Source organism: Mustela nigripes, chromosome 9 (genome assembly GCF_022355385.1).
Source record: "Mustela nigripes isolate SB6536 chromosome 9, MUSNIG.SB6536, whole genome shotgun sequence".
Lineage (NCBI taxonomy): Eukaryota > Metazoa > Chordata > Mammalia > Carnivora > Mustelidae > Mustela > Mustela nigripes.
Genome location: NC_081565.1, coordinates 43,067,057 through 43,081,945, shown reverse-complemented (window position 1 = coordinate 43,081,945; position 14,889 = coordinate 43,067,057). Strand labels below are relative to the sequence as shown.

The 14,889-nt window shown below is 42.2% G+C and overlaps 1 long non-coding RNA gene across 1 annotated transcript; it reads right to left on the bottom strand.

Annotated features, from left to right (window-relative positions):
- Positions 1-841: 841 nt before the first annotated feature.
- Positions 842-14,396, bottom strand: LOC132025107 (uncharacterized). The gene is made up of 6 exons (XR_009406418.1): positions 14,225-14,396; positions 9,173-9,427; positions 5,313-5,448; positions 5,070-5,162; positions 2,326-2,442; positions 842-1,513 (listed from the first exon to the last, which is right to left on the bottom strand). It is a non-coding gene; the product is annotated as an uncharacterized LOC132025107 (long non-coding RNA).
- Between the last annotated feature and the right edge of the window lie 493 nt (positions 14,397-14,889).

The following is a 14,889-nucleotide window of genomic DNA, read 5'->3' as shown; positions in this document are numbered from 1 at the left end:
AAGTAGGCAGAGAGGCAGGCAGAGACGGGGGTGGGAAGCAGGCTCCCTGCTGAGCAAAGAGTCCGATGGGGGCTCAATCCCAGAACTCTGAGATCATGACCTGAGCAGAAGGCCGACATTTAACTGACTGAGCCACCCAGGTGCCCCTGAATTGGCATTTTAGAAATTTATCCAGGGGAACTTGGGTGGCTCAGTGGGTTGGGCCTCCACCTTCAGGTCAGGTCATGATCTCGGGGTCCTGGGATGGAGCCCCGTGTTGGGCTCCCTGCTCAGCAGGGAGTCTTCTTTTCCCTCTCCCTAATCCCCTCTCCCCTGCTTGTGCTCACTCTCTCTCTCCCAAATAGATAAATCAAATCTTAAAAAAAAAAAAACCCACCAATTAAAAATCACAGGTCATGCCACACTGATGTGTCTTGATCAGGTGTGAGATACATAGCAAGTAACGCATGGCTAATTTTTTTAAATTATTTATTTATTTATTTATTTTAATTTTTTATAAACATATTTTTATCCCCAGGGGTACAGGTCTGTGAATCACCAGGTTTACACACTTCACAGCACTCACCAAAGCACATACCCTCCCCAATGTCCATAATCCCACCCCCTTCTCCCAAACCCCCTCCCCCCGGCAACCCTCAGTTTGTTTTGTGAGATTAAGAGTCATGGTTTGTCTCCCTCCCAATCCCATCTTGTTTCATTTATTCTTCTTCTACCCACTTAAGCCTCCATGTTGCATCACCACTTCCTCATATCAGGGAGATCATATGATAGTTGTCTTTCTCTGCTTGACTTATTTCGCTAAGCATGATACGCTCTAGTTCCATCCATGTTGTCGCAAATGGCAAGATTTCATTTCTTTTGATGGCTGCATAGTATTCCATTGTGTATATATACCACATCTTCTTGATCCATTCATCTGTTGATGGACATCTAGGTTCTTTCCATAGTTTGGCTATTGTGGACATTGCTGCTATAAACATTCAGGTGCACGTGCCCCTTTGGATCACCATGTTTGTATCTTTAGGGTAAATACCCAATAGTGCAATTGCTGGGTCATAGGGCAGTTCTATTTTCAACATTTTGAGGAACCTCCATGCTGTTTTCCAGAGTGGTTGTACCAGCTTCATTCCCACCAACAGTGTAGGAGGGTTCCCCTTTCTCCGCATCCTCGCCAGCATCTGTCATTTCCTGACTTGTTGATTTTAGCCATTCTGACTGGTGTGAGGTGATATCTCATTGTGGTTTTGATTTGTATTTCCCTGATGGCATGGCTTATTTTTTTAAACCCCAAATTCACAATGGGTTTATCTTTTGCTTTTGAATATAAAGGAGAACAGACTTAAGGGAATCCTTCTAATGGCCTCACATCCACACCCACTCACTCCCTTGCATCCGCAAACGGTTTCCTGAGTGGGAGAGACAGAAGTGTGGGAAGAGCCAGGGCTGTGGGAGCACACGCGATGCTGGCTGTCGTCACGTGGGACACGTCAGCAGGGCATCAGCCTGTGCGCACCTGCAGACAAAAGGAGGTTGAGAACCACTGTTTAGAAAGGCTCAGCAATAGCCATGTGCTCCAAATTCAGAGCACAAGAGTCACTATCTCACCACACACACGATGTTTATGTGACATACGCAACTGTAGTGCACAGCCTGACATCTGCGAGGTAGCTCTTGTGCCAAGGCCATATTCACGGCTGGCGATGCTTTCTAAACTTCCTTTTGTTACTATAGAATGTTTCGTCTCCAAACCCAATCTTACAATTCATTCATTCACACAAAAACTCTCCCTGAGTGCCTACTGTGTGGCAGGAAGAGCTATATTATGGGTATTAATCACACAGATGCTGTCCCTGGGTACAAGAAATTAGTTGTGGAGACAAACAGTCAGGCAGAGACTAAACAAAAATTTATAAATTGCAAAGCTTCACAATAGAAATGAATAGGAAACCAGGCCAGGGAGAGTGTAATCAGATAAGGAGATCGGGGAGGGTTTCTCTGAGGCTTTAAGTGTATGCTGAGACCTAAAAGCTGGGGAGAGGTCAGCCAGGCAAAGAACAGGAGATGGTGCACGAGGCCAGTGACAGATCTTGAGGTTGGTAAATGGAAGCATGACGTGGGGCTGATCTGCAGAACTGGGCAGTTTCTCCCTGGTAATGCTCAGAGGCCCAGGTAAGCATTACAGAGGGCTTGCTTTGGACTGACACAGAATTGAACGTTCTGGGCAGTGGTGTCACGGAGGGCCTAGGAGGTGGGGGAGATGAAGGTACTTTGAGAAACATGAAAATATTAACATTCTGCAAGAGATCGCAGAGACCCCATATTTACCAACGCAGACACTTCTTTGTTTTTCCTCCTCTGATGTCTTTGCAGAGATCTGAATGCCTCTGATCCATCACAGGGATTCGGAAATGTTGAGCAGATTTCGCTAAAATCCAGAGGTGCCTGGAAGAGAAGTTCAAGTTCACATGATCAGGATTATATCATTTCTCAGAAGACAGCCATCGTCTATATATCAACGAACGAGGTGGAAGGCAGCACTTTATTCCAGTACTTTTCTACGATTCCAACCCCCAACTCGAGGAATGTTGTAAAATCCATGACAACTTGCCATGTCCCACATATTATCCACCATTATCATAAATCAAGGTTTCGTGTTTGTAATTTATGTCTCAGCACTTAGAGAATACCTTGCTAGTTATTTTAAAGAGATAAATCAAATCAAAACTTTGTTAATAAAATACTAGAAATGTCATAAGACTTCTGATTTATTTAAAGATGTCTAACTTTCTTGATCTCCATTTATTTCAAGTTTGAAGAAGAAAAATGGTTAGCTGGATCATCTTGCTCTTATTTTTATTCCTTAATTTAGGAGATTACATCTCAGTTCCAAAACCATTTTTAATAATGAGACATGCAATGTTTAACTGTTGATGCTTTTAAAAGAATAAACATGATTAAGATTAATTCATGCAGTCCCAGATATATTCGAATAATGGATTAGTCTGTACAGCACATTTGATTCATGTCTGATAGTCCAGCTTTTTTATTTTAGCTGCATCCATACACACAGAAATTTACTCCTTTGTTTAAAAGCCAGAACCGTTTATGCAATGGAAGGAAATGAATATAGACTGACCACTGCTGGGTTGAACCTTCCAATTTCCCTGAGTTACCAATCATATATATTCACAGGATATGATGAGGATACAGCAAGGTAACATTATCAAACAAAGAGTGAAAGGTATTCATGGATTACAGAAAGGTCTTTTCAAAAGCAGAGTGCCAGAAGATAAGAATTAAATAAGTGAGAAAAAGTAAGTAAAGAGGGCAGCAGAAAACTTTTGGAGGTGATGGACAGGTTTATGGCACAGATCGTGGTGATGGTATCATGGGTGTATACTTATCTCCAAACTCCTCAAGTTATGTACATTAAATACGTACAGTTTTTATATGTCAATCATTCCTCAATAAATGGGTTTTTAACAATAACAACAAACAAAAGAATTAAATAAACGGAAGGCACTGAAAGGAAAAGACAAAATCTGGATAAGCACAAAGAAAAGGAAGGAAAGGGATACTTTCCTTTTCTAGCAAAGAATTATGTCTATACCAGATCTCAAAGCAGAAAGTGATTTTCCATTTTTGGTGCCAACTAACTTATATTTTCCATCAGGAAGGATGAGGGGCAAATTTCTGTCATTGACCTGGGAAATAATCACCGACATTCTTCACTTACTACTTGAATGATTTTTGTCCTTCCTGCATTAGTGAACATATATAGTTTTGATGCTGATGAAAACTCAGGCAAAGAAACATAATGGAGTCACTCACTGTTTTTACAACTTCAAAATGACCAGCAAAGAGACGTAGTCTGGCATCATTTTGGTGGGCCTGTTCATTTTTTAATATTTGCCAAATAACACTATTTTTTTGAAGATTTTATTTATTTATTTGACAGAGAGATATCACAAGTAGGCAGAGAGGCAGGCAGAGAGAGAGGGGGAAGTAGGCTCCCCGCTGAGCAGAAAGCACGATTCGGGGCTCCATCCCAGGATCCTGGGCTCATGACCTGAGCTGAAGGCAGAGGCTTAACCCAAGGAGCCACCCAGGCGCCTGCTAAATAACACTATTAAGTGACAAGAACATTGAATATAAAACTAACACTTATTATAAAATGAGAAATAATCCATGATAATAAGTTTAAAAAAAAAAGTAAAAGAAAGCACATTTCTACTTAGTATCGTCTAAATTTAAAGCATAGGGATTGGGGGGAAAAAACTTAACTAGGGGGGCACCTTGGTGGCTCAGTGGGTTAGGCCACTGCCTTCGGCTCAGGTCATGATCTCAGGGTCCTGGGTTCGAGTCCCACATCAGGCTCTCTGCTCTGCGGGGAGCCTGCTTCCTCCTCTTTCTCTCTGCCTGCCTCTCTGCCTACTTGTGATCTCTCTCTGTCAAATAAATAAATAAAATCTTTAAAAAAAAAAAAAAAAACTTAACTAAGCTCAGCAACTAACAGCTGCGGGATCTAGAAAAACTCAGCAGCTTCAGTTTATCACGTTCAAGGTACAGTGTGCTCTCTTAGGTCCTGTTTTAGCTGTGAAGTCCATTATGATTGACTCTACCAGCCAAGACACTGTTGCCTTCCACTGAGTACAGAGCCTCATAACTTCCAAATGGGCTTAACTGGCAAATTACTGGTTACACCCTCTCTAGCCTAGGTCTTGCAACCCCTGGAGAAATACCAAACCTTAATATTTAAAGAGATCCTTACTTTAGTTATTGGTATAAACTCGAGATTAAAGCAATATCCTCCTTTCAATTTCACTTCTATTCCTTGTGTCACAAAGAGGCAGGAAGGACACTGTTTTCTCCTCTCCTTGATGGCAACTCACCAATACTCCATCGCACACACATTCCTCGTACTCATAGTATTTGCACACACATAGGACTATCAGAATAGTAAGAATCACACAAAGAACAGATGCTGCAAATAGACTGCAGGTTACGTGAGTGTCCATTTTTAAAGCTGTGAGTATTTTAAAGGTGAATTGAAAAAGAGAATCGCTTACTGTGCCGAAAGAGGCATATGTGGAGACAAGCGGCAAAAAACGGAAGAGTCGTGAGGATTCTCAGTAATACCTCATACACAGCCAAGCCACTTCCTAAGAAAAGTAAATGGGAAAAAATGGTTAACACTTACACTGGGCAAAGACCAAGTTGCCGAAAACAGTTTTAAACAATGCCATACACGATTAGGTGACCTAATGTGGAGCCCCTCCCCCATTTTCAGATCCCCGGTTTCTGTGACTGACCTGCTAGTGAGGGCGGCTATCCCGTACCGTGGCAATGAATAAAACAAATGAGCAACCAGAAGCTGAAAGAATGAAGAAAGTCTCTCTGTTCCTACAGCTCAAAGTCAAAATTCAAAGTCTCCATTCCTTACTTAGCCTGTCCAAACAGATAAAAGAAAAACATTCAGATCACTGACTTCAGTCCCCAAAGAGAAGCCACCCCCTTAAATAAAGCACTTCACAGCTCTCATCTCACTGAAGCTAACGTCATGAGCTCTTTCCACCCATGTTCCCATGAACACAGTACCATAACTGCCTTTGGCATACGTTTGAAAAATGTAACAGCGCCTTGATCCTGCATTTTTAGTTGCAGGATGGCAGAGAGGGTTGCTGTGGGACGTTTCGTTTTCCTGCATAGGAACACTAAAGCTTTACCTACAGAGTGTGCAGATGTAGTGGGTTGGAATGAAGAGTCAGGCAACCAGGATGTGGAAGATCCCACTTTGCCTAATGACCTAGTGGGAAAACCACACATGCCAGAAAGACAGGAGACTCGCTCTGCCTCTCCCAATTCCTGGGCAATTCTGGGAATCTCACATCTTGGACATCTCTTTCTTCTGTTTGGTGGGACTTTGGGCATTACATGTGGCTCTGAAGAGGCCCTCAAACACTGTGTCTAAAATACAAGGAGAATGTGTTCTAGGGAGAAGGGAAAGTGTCCTAGCCCCCTGCTCTAGCCAGGGCTCCCTCATGGTGACCAAGGATTCAGGACAATAGAACCAGACTCAGGAAGCAGATGGAAGCAGATGGAACTTAGGGGTTTATGACAAAGGCCTTTCCCATTAACACTCTCAGAAGGAGGAACCTCAAACTACCCTAAGTTCAATGAGTATAGACGCCTAAAAACAGAGGTAGGTCTCAGCCCTTCTCTGACATGTAAAGGCATCAATATAACAGTTACGCCTGATCTACTTGAATTTAACCTGTGAACCAGAACATTCAGTGTCTACAGTTGAGGCTTCCTTCCTCAATTCTCAATTATTTCTCTTTCAAATTCAGGTTTCTCTTGGGCCACTAACTGCTTTCAAAAGTATTTCAGGCAATTCCTAGATCTCTGCTAAGGCTGATGGGCTATCAGGACATCAGTTAATGTTAACACTGGGTCCAGCACGTGGGGCAGAAGAGGCTGGGATTGGCAGCAATCTAGTTACCTGTGCCTGACATGAATGGGCTTGTATATGAATGAACGACCCACAAAAGAGGCTTTTTGGCAGAACAAGAAAGAAAAGAAGCTTATAATCTGGTAAAATGTTCTAAGAAGTATGCTATGTTTGACCGCAAACTTCTTAAGCTCTCACATCCAACTATCGGCTAAAATAAATATAGTAGATAAACCAGTAGTTGAGGCTACCTTGAAGAAACCACCAACCTTAGAAATGCTGGACAGTCTATAGAAGTTCTGACATGGTTCAGCCAACAAATTGATGGCATTAAAAGATGTGTGTGTGTGTGTGTGTGTGTGTGTGTGTGTGTGTGTGTGTGCATTGTTTGGAATGAATGAAACTTTAATGACATTAAAAACCAACTGCAATGTGTAGACCGTATTTTAAGATTTTATTTATTTATTTGACAGAGCGAGACAGCACAAGCAGGGAGAGCAGCAGAGGAAGAGGGAGAAGCAGGCCCCCTGCTGAACAGGGAGCCCGATGTGGGACTTGATCCCAGGACTCTGGGATCATGACCTGGGCCGAAGGCAGACGCTTAACCATCTGAATGAACCACCCATGTGCCCTGTAGACTGTATTCGGATCCTAACTTGCACAAAGCAAATGTGAAAAGTCACTCTGGTGATAATCAGGGATATTTAAACATAGACTGTTAGAGGACACTGAATCAGTTACAAGTCTGTGCTGATGCAATGACAAGATACTTGGAAATTTTCTTTCATGTTCTCAAGAAAAAAGTGGTGGAGTCGCTGAGACAACATGAGCAAAAAAATTTTTTTTAAGATTTTTATTTATTTATTTAACAGAGATCACAAGTAGGCAGAGAGACAGGCGGAGAGAGAGAGAGGAGGAAGCAGGCTCCCTGCTTGAGCAGATAGCCCGAAGCAGGGCTTGATACCAGGACTCTGAGATCATGACCTGAGCCGAAGGCAGAGGCTTTAACCCACTGAGCCACCCAGGCGCCCCCAAATGTTGGTTTTTACTGAAAGGAGTGATAGGAGGGTGCAGGTTCCTTCTAGTCTCTTGTGAATGTGTCACAATTTCCACAATAAAAAAGGCTTTAAAAGCCAGAGTATTACGATTAATCTTAAAAAGTACATAAATACCCTTATTACAACATAATTTATCTCAGTGCAAAATGGAAATAACCTCAAAGTTCTGCAATAGGAAAAAAAAAACTTAAAATGATGATAAACCCGTTTGACAAAAATTATGCAGCTGTTAAGATGACAATACAGAAGAGAACAACAAAGAAGGTGCTTATGGACTTATTTTTAGAATAAGGATTACATCCTTATTATGAACTTAACTCCTCCGAATAGGTATGAAGATAAGCAGAGCAGAAGCATATGTAAGAAAAAATAAAACAGCAAGTTGATGTATTATGAAGGGCAGTGGAATGTTTTTCTTTTTGGCGAAATAATATTGTTTCTGAAAGTGAAGAGCTGAAATGAACAAAACAACAAAAATTGACCTGGGCCTCCACAGGCTGAAATGCAACATAGTGTAGCAGAAACAGCACCTGCCTCCAGAGTTGCATGATCTGGGGGTTATTTAAACAATCTGAGAATTGGTTTCCTCCTATCTAAAATTAATATAAAATATCTACCCTTGTGGATGCTACAAGGATCAGTGGTGTAAGTAAATATCTATCACAATCACCCGGCATGCACTAAACCTTCTGTAAGCAGAACTATTTATTATTGTCACATTAAGGTGTGTGTGTGGGGGGGGGGTGGTTCTGGAAAAGAGAAAAAAATGAGGTGTGGCGATGGCGAAGCGGCTGCGGATGTTTTTTGTTTTTTAAAAAGATTTTATTTATTTATTTGCGAGAGAGAGAGAGAGCATAAGCAGGAGGAGCAGCAGGCAGAGGGAGAAACAGACTCCCCACTGATCAAGAAGCCTGATATGGGACTCAATCCCAGGACCCAGGGATCATAACCTAAGCGGAAGGTAGATGCTTAACCAACAGAGCCACCCATGTGTCCTGAAATTTCTAATCTAAATACCATAACTGATTTCTACAGTGAGAAAGTAAAAGCCAGAAGAAAAGAGGCATGATTCCAAAAATAAAAGGAAAGAAAAAGCAGTGTTTTGCCAGGAATGGGTATGCTTGCCCCAGGACTAATACCCTCAAATACAGGTTTGGTCACAGCTGCCAGAATCTGTCCAAGACCAGGATTAGTTCTGTTCCTGGAGTTTTCTTACACTTCAGCTGGCGATGATCCCCCCACCCCCCGCAACCATTTTTTGGGGGCAATGATTCATTTTTAGTCATCTGATTATAGCTTGAGCTCAGAGACAAGACCTACATTTCTTCTCTCTTTTTAAAATTATTCCCTTACCTTACAATTCGATCCCTGTCTTCCATCATCAAACACTGCCAAGGAGTCTCGTCTCTCTAGCCCCATATAAAGGCACCTAAACATTTCTTGTACCTTCTTCAGATCTGGGGTCCTCTAGGTCTTTTTCTTAGTTTCCTCTAGCCATGCTCTTCTTCCCCTTCCTGTAGACCTGTACGTTTTGCCCTGGAGCTGCAGGGCAGAATATTGTATGACATGGCTCTTCCATTCTTCTACCTTATTCCCTGACCCCTTGTCCGCCTCTGCCTCACTGTACCAGACAAGCCTTAGCACCACTCCAACTAGCCCTTACCTGCAGCTGGCCACGTAAGATTTTAGGGCCTCATGGCAAAATGCCCTGTCTTCATTCTTTGTGCAAAAGCCGTATTACCATAAATGTCTGCAGCCTTGGGACACCTAGGTGGCTCAGTCAGATAAGCGTCTGCCTTCAGCTCAGGTTGTGATCCCAGGGTCCTGGGATGGAGTCCCCCATCAGGCTTCTTGCTCAGCAGGGAGTCTGTGTCTCCCTCTGCCTGCTGTTCCCTATGCTGGTGTGCTCTCTCTGTCTCTGACAAATAAATAAATAAAATCTTGAATTAGGAAAAAAAAAAGGACAGTTCAGTTGAAAAATACCCAGTCTTTGTGATGTGGTCTCTCTGGTCCTGCATAGCCTCTAACAAATGATCCTTCAAAACCACCCAGAGATGAGGCACTGAAAGACGGACTTCAAGGAGCAGCCCCTATGGGTGTCACATTACAGGGACATATTATTACAAGAGGGAACTATCATTACTATCATTACATCTCCAAATCTGAAGTCAACTCTGAGGCAACTTTTATGAGTGCTAGAAATTATGTTGTAAGCCACACAGGAAGGTCATGCTGTAGAAAGGGGCCCCTCAGAAGCAAAAAAGGGGAAGTCAATACTGCTTGTGGGCCTCCTCAAGGTGGTGTGTGAGGCACCACCACAAGTCCTCTATGTGTGTTATTTCACTGTTTCCTTTTCTTTCCTTCTTCCACTCAGATTTATTCTTCCAAGTATCCCACAGTAGTCTGTACACATTCTATCATTTCTACTGAGGATGAACTTGGAGATGATTCGAGACTGCCAGTGTCAGAATCAGAGACAAACCTATTTCTTCAAACTCCCAGGATATATATTCTTTGTAAAAGTTCCCACTAGTTTTCAGATGACAGAACATTGAAGGATACATACTGACACAAACATTACTATTCCTTAAACTATGCTATGGGCATAAAGAATGCTAAAAACTCTGTGGGCTTTTGCCTCGTGCTAGCACATCCCTCGGTTCAAAATTAGTACCTTTTCAGAACGTGGGTGCCGGTACGAGAACGAACCCAGGAAGAAGAAAGCCGTATAGAACCTCACTCTCCCACTGGGCAGACTCTCTCAAGATGGCCTGGCACCCCTGACCACTAATTGACATTCTTCTCTGCTGCATGCTTGCCTGTGCCTATTAGAGTATTAAAATATTAATAGGGTCTTGGTATCTGTCATTATTAATTTTAGAGAGTAACAAGGACATGCTGAGCCCTAGTATTGATAGATTTGCAGAATATGTTAATCATAGCACTCATTACTCAGCTAAGTTACTCTTTTTTCAGATGGTTTTTCTCCACTAATCATTTCTGATATTTAACAATTTGTCATCTCCAACTATGCACGCTTGTTTCTTAGAAGTATTCATATATGTATCTTTACAATGTCTTTATAGCAACAATCTATTAAACAATTGTTGTGCCCCATCACCTAATGACAAAATCTGACAAATACCTAGAGAATTCAACTAAGAAATGAGTAGCTTATTAAATCTGGCATAAAATAATATGTTCCTGCTTTTGAAATGAGAAAGCTGTAGCAAAAAGTTAAATGACTTTCTAACAACTAACCTGCATGAAGATCTAATCTTTTCTCATTCCAGAAGCTTGAAGATTTAGATCTGGGGTCTGTATTTAACAAAGGCAGATTCAGACTTCGCTTACAGCATGGGACTCAAATATAATTGCAAAGGTAACTAAGAAGTATCTTTTTATTGTCACCCAAAACCTTCAACGCAAATTATGTACAGAGGAAAGGAACAAATCACACAGTCCTTAAAAAGTAATCAAAAATCCTGCCTTCAGGTAACAGTTCTTTTTAAAGATTTTATTCATTTATTTGAGAGAGAGAGAGAGAGCGAGAACAAGCAGGTAGAGAGGCAGAGGGAAAAGCAGACTCTCTGCTGAGCTGGGAGCCCAACATGGGACTCTATCTCCGGACCTGGAGATCAGGACCTGAGTGGAAGGCAGACAAAGGCAGACAAAGGCAGATGCTTAACTATCTGAGACATCCAGGAGCTCCCTTCAGCTAAAGAATCTTATCCCACTTGACGGTCGATGCCATCACACACACACACACACACACACACACACACACACACGTCTTTTTATTCTTCCTTTTTTTAAAATTTATTTATTTGACAGACAGAGATCACAAGTAGGCAGAGAGGCAGACAGAGAGAGGAGGGGAAGCAGGCTCCCTGCTGAGCAGAGAGCCCCATGTGGCGCTGGATCCCAGGATCCTAGGATCATGACCTGAGCCGAAAGCAGAGGCTTTAACCCACTGAGCCACCCAGGTGCCCCCTTTTTATTCTTCTTAACCTATTCCCACTATCACTTCTAAGAGATCAGTATGTTACCTGCCCCCCAAATGGGATGATGGTGGCAACATATATAAACCCCTGTCTTATGCATCATACCCCACTACCTACAGAAAAATCTATACCTCAAAGTTCGAGATGAATCAATGCTCACGCCCTCCTTCAGATAACTGTGTTACTACTTAATTACTTACCATGGTATCTTCACCCTCCAGGAAGAGGACAGATGAAAGCATAAGGAATGCAGATGGAACCAGAAAATAATTTGGCTGGTTTGCATGATCCCCATTACTATTTATTAAATACTTCTTAATGAGGTTTCTGGCAGAAGCAGAAATGTTTTCAATTTAGAAGCCGAAATAGTCCCAATTGTGCTTTCCCTCAGGCTCTCTGTATCACAAATCAAATAGTGATGCATCTCTTTATAACATGACTCGCATGGCTTTTCATGGCCCAGACTCATGACAAGTTAGAACAATAGGCTGCTTTGCTCCTTCCCTCTCAGGCCACAACTAAAATGCAAAACAAAACAAAACAAAACAAAAAACTCCAACCAAGCAACCAACCTCTGGGGGAGGTGTTTTCCATTTTCAGTATTGTGCAGTTCATGCTTCAATTGATAATCCAGATCTCTTCTAACGATCTTGAAGAGGCTTACAGTTTTTCCACTGAAAAATGTAAATCCCAGCCTACCTCCCAAATGCATTCCATAATGAATAATTCCGTAAAAGAAAACATCACAAAAAACGGGATGCTCTGAAAAGAGGCGGTTGTAATTAACCCATGATTCCCCACAAACTCCTTACCTTCACTCCGGTCAGTAGAAATTTTCTGAAAATCAGATTGTCCCTGTGAGGATGGCAAGTACCGTAGAAAAGACAAGAGATGCTAACACCATGAACAGCCTGAAAGTTGGGACTTTTCTGCTTAATCCCTGACAAAGCACGTTGTCCTATGATGGCTCTCTCTTCTAGTCTAACGTGGGTGTTGGTAGGGTGTGGGCCTGTGTGGATAAAAGGGATGAGAATGGACCTCTGCTCCGATGTGGACTGAATGACTAATACCTTCATGTCAACCTTTTTGGCCAGACAGTGGCCCTCTTTGTCTCAGCCTTACTCACACGGCCACAGTAACACTGCTGGGTGATGCTATGGACTCATTGTATCCCCTCTCCCCGCCCCGTTCATTTGGTGAAGCCCTAACCCACAGTGGGATGGTGTTTGGAGACAGGGCCTTTGGGAGGTATACATGTTTAAATGAGGTCATGGCGGGAGCCTCGTGGGATTGGTGTCATTATAAGAAGACACAACCAGAAAGCTTGCTTTCTCTCTCTCTAAAGAAGAGATCAAACATATGTGCACACACTGAGATGGCCACCATCTGCAAGCCAGGGAGAGAAGTCTCACCAGAACCCGACCACACTGGCACCCTGGTCTTGGACTTCCAGCCTCCAGAACCGCGAGAAAGTCAGTTTCTGTTCTTTAAGTCACCCAGACTATGGTGTTTTGTTATCACAGTCTGAGCTCACTATACCCGCTGAAGAGACAGATATTTAGGGCAGAGTCATTTCCATAAAAATAGAGTTGCTCTAAATGCAACGGACAGTTATTTCCTCTTTCATGCTCCTATTTATGACATTTTCATTTAAACATACACCTTTTGACCAGTGCCTGGGGCTGCCACTCTAGAAAAGCAAACAAAAGCCTCAGAACTGGGGAACAAGAGAGTGAGTACAGCTCTTCTCAGAAGACAGAGCAACAGATTCCATTTTCTGCACATGATATCCTATTCCAACCGCAGCGCGTAAGAGCAAAGGCAATTGGGGATCCCTCTGGGAGGGAGCTGGAGCCCTGCCACTGAAGAGGTCAAGGTCAGAGCAGAGCCTGGGCTGAGATATGTTTGGAACACCACCCTTGGTACCTGGGCTCTCCCCATGCCTTGGCCCTTGCACTCCACACTTCCATAGTGTATGTGCTAAGCTCAAGGGAGTTCATTGAAGAGATCACTGGTCTCCCACAAGGAATAACTTAAAAGGAGAGGGAAACTGCTAAATCCCACTCTATAAATCAGGTTTGTTCTGTTCTGACTTGCAAATCTGAAGCTTTCTATTTGACTCCATGTGGTTGTGTTACATGAGGGCTCCCACAAGCCTGAGATAACACAGCTAGGTTTACCAGCTGCCAGTGGCCCCAAATCAGTAATTTCCCAGAGACAAATCAGTCTCTAATAAACTGCTTTCCCCTGCTTAAAAAAAAAAAAAAAGAAAAGAAAAGAAGAAAAGAATAAAATGTCAATGCCATGCAACCAAGTACAGAGATGGAAATGAAAGCTCAGCCTATCACCGCGGGCTTTATTTTTATTTTTAATAAAATTGATTTGGATCAATTTGAGATAACTGCTGGGGCATGCACGGCTTTACTTTTGGACACGTCATTTGTTTTTGTTTCTGATCTGGGCTCAAAAGGAAGATTGCCAGTGTTTTTCCAGTGGCACAAAGCAGTTTCAGAAGAGTTAAAATAAGAACCCCTACCTGCTTAATCTGCCAGAAAACACATGAGAGGAGCAATCAGTTCTGGGAAGAGTTGCTCTGAATGAGGTATGCCTGGCTGCTTGAGGCCATGCTGTTTGTCAGTCTTTCAAAATTCAAGTCATTACCAGATGCTGATCTACTATAATATTGTGATATTTTATCTGATTACACTTACCTGATTGTGCCTTATCTGCTATTTGCCTTCCCATTCTTCCATGTATATTAAATGCAGGTGCTTTTATTATTCTGAGAGCTAGAAAGTGTTGACTGCTCTGAATATAAATGGGGATATTATATCATTAACTTGCTCCGAAAGCAGGGCCATTCACTGTGTAAATCACATGCAAGGTACCTAGTGGAGACACAATAAACCATAATGTCTTGAGAAAGAAAGCAATGAGGAATGGATAAGGAGATAAAAATTTAAGGCATTGTTAAAGAAGGGTAATCTTCAAAATCCTATTTGGTTCTTTCAAACTAGCATTTGTTGTGAATATAACCTTTATATTAGAAACTTTTCTAAGTTCATAAAAAAAAAACTTTGGGGGGAGGCATGGTAACATGTAATGTTATCGCTCCCAGGATTGCATAAAAACACGATCACTAACATTCTATGGCTTCCCTAAGTTAGGAGAACCAGTCTAATCTTTTAGAAAAGTACACTATGCTTTGGCAAACATATTCTTACCCCACACAGATGTGCAGCTTAAACAAGGTGAACAAATGGCCAGATGATTTATGTATTTCCAGACATTGAAAGGTGAAGAGTGCAGACTCCAGCCACAAATTTCAAAGGAAGTAATGTGCGGTGAATTAAGGCAGAACTGTGACAATGTGTAC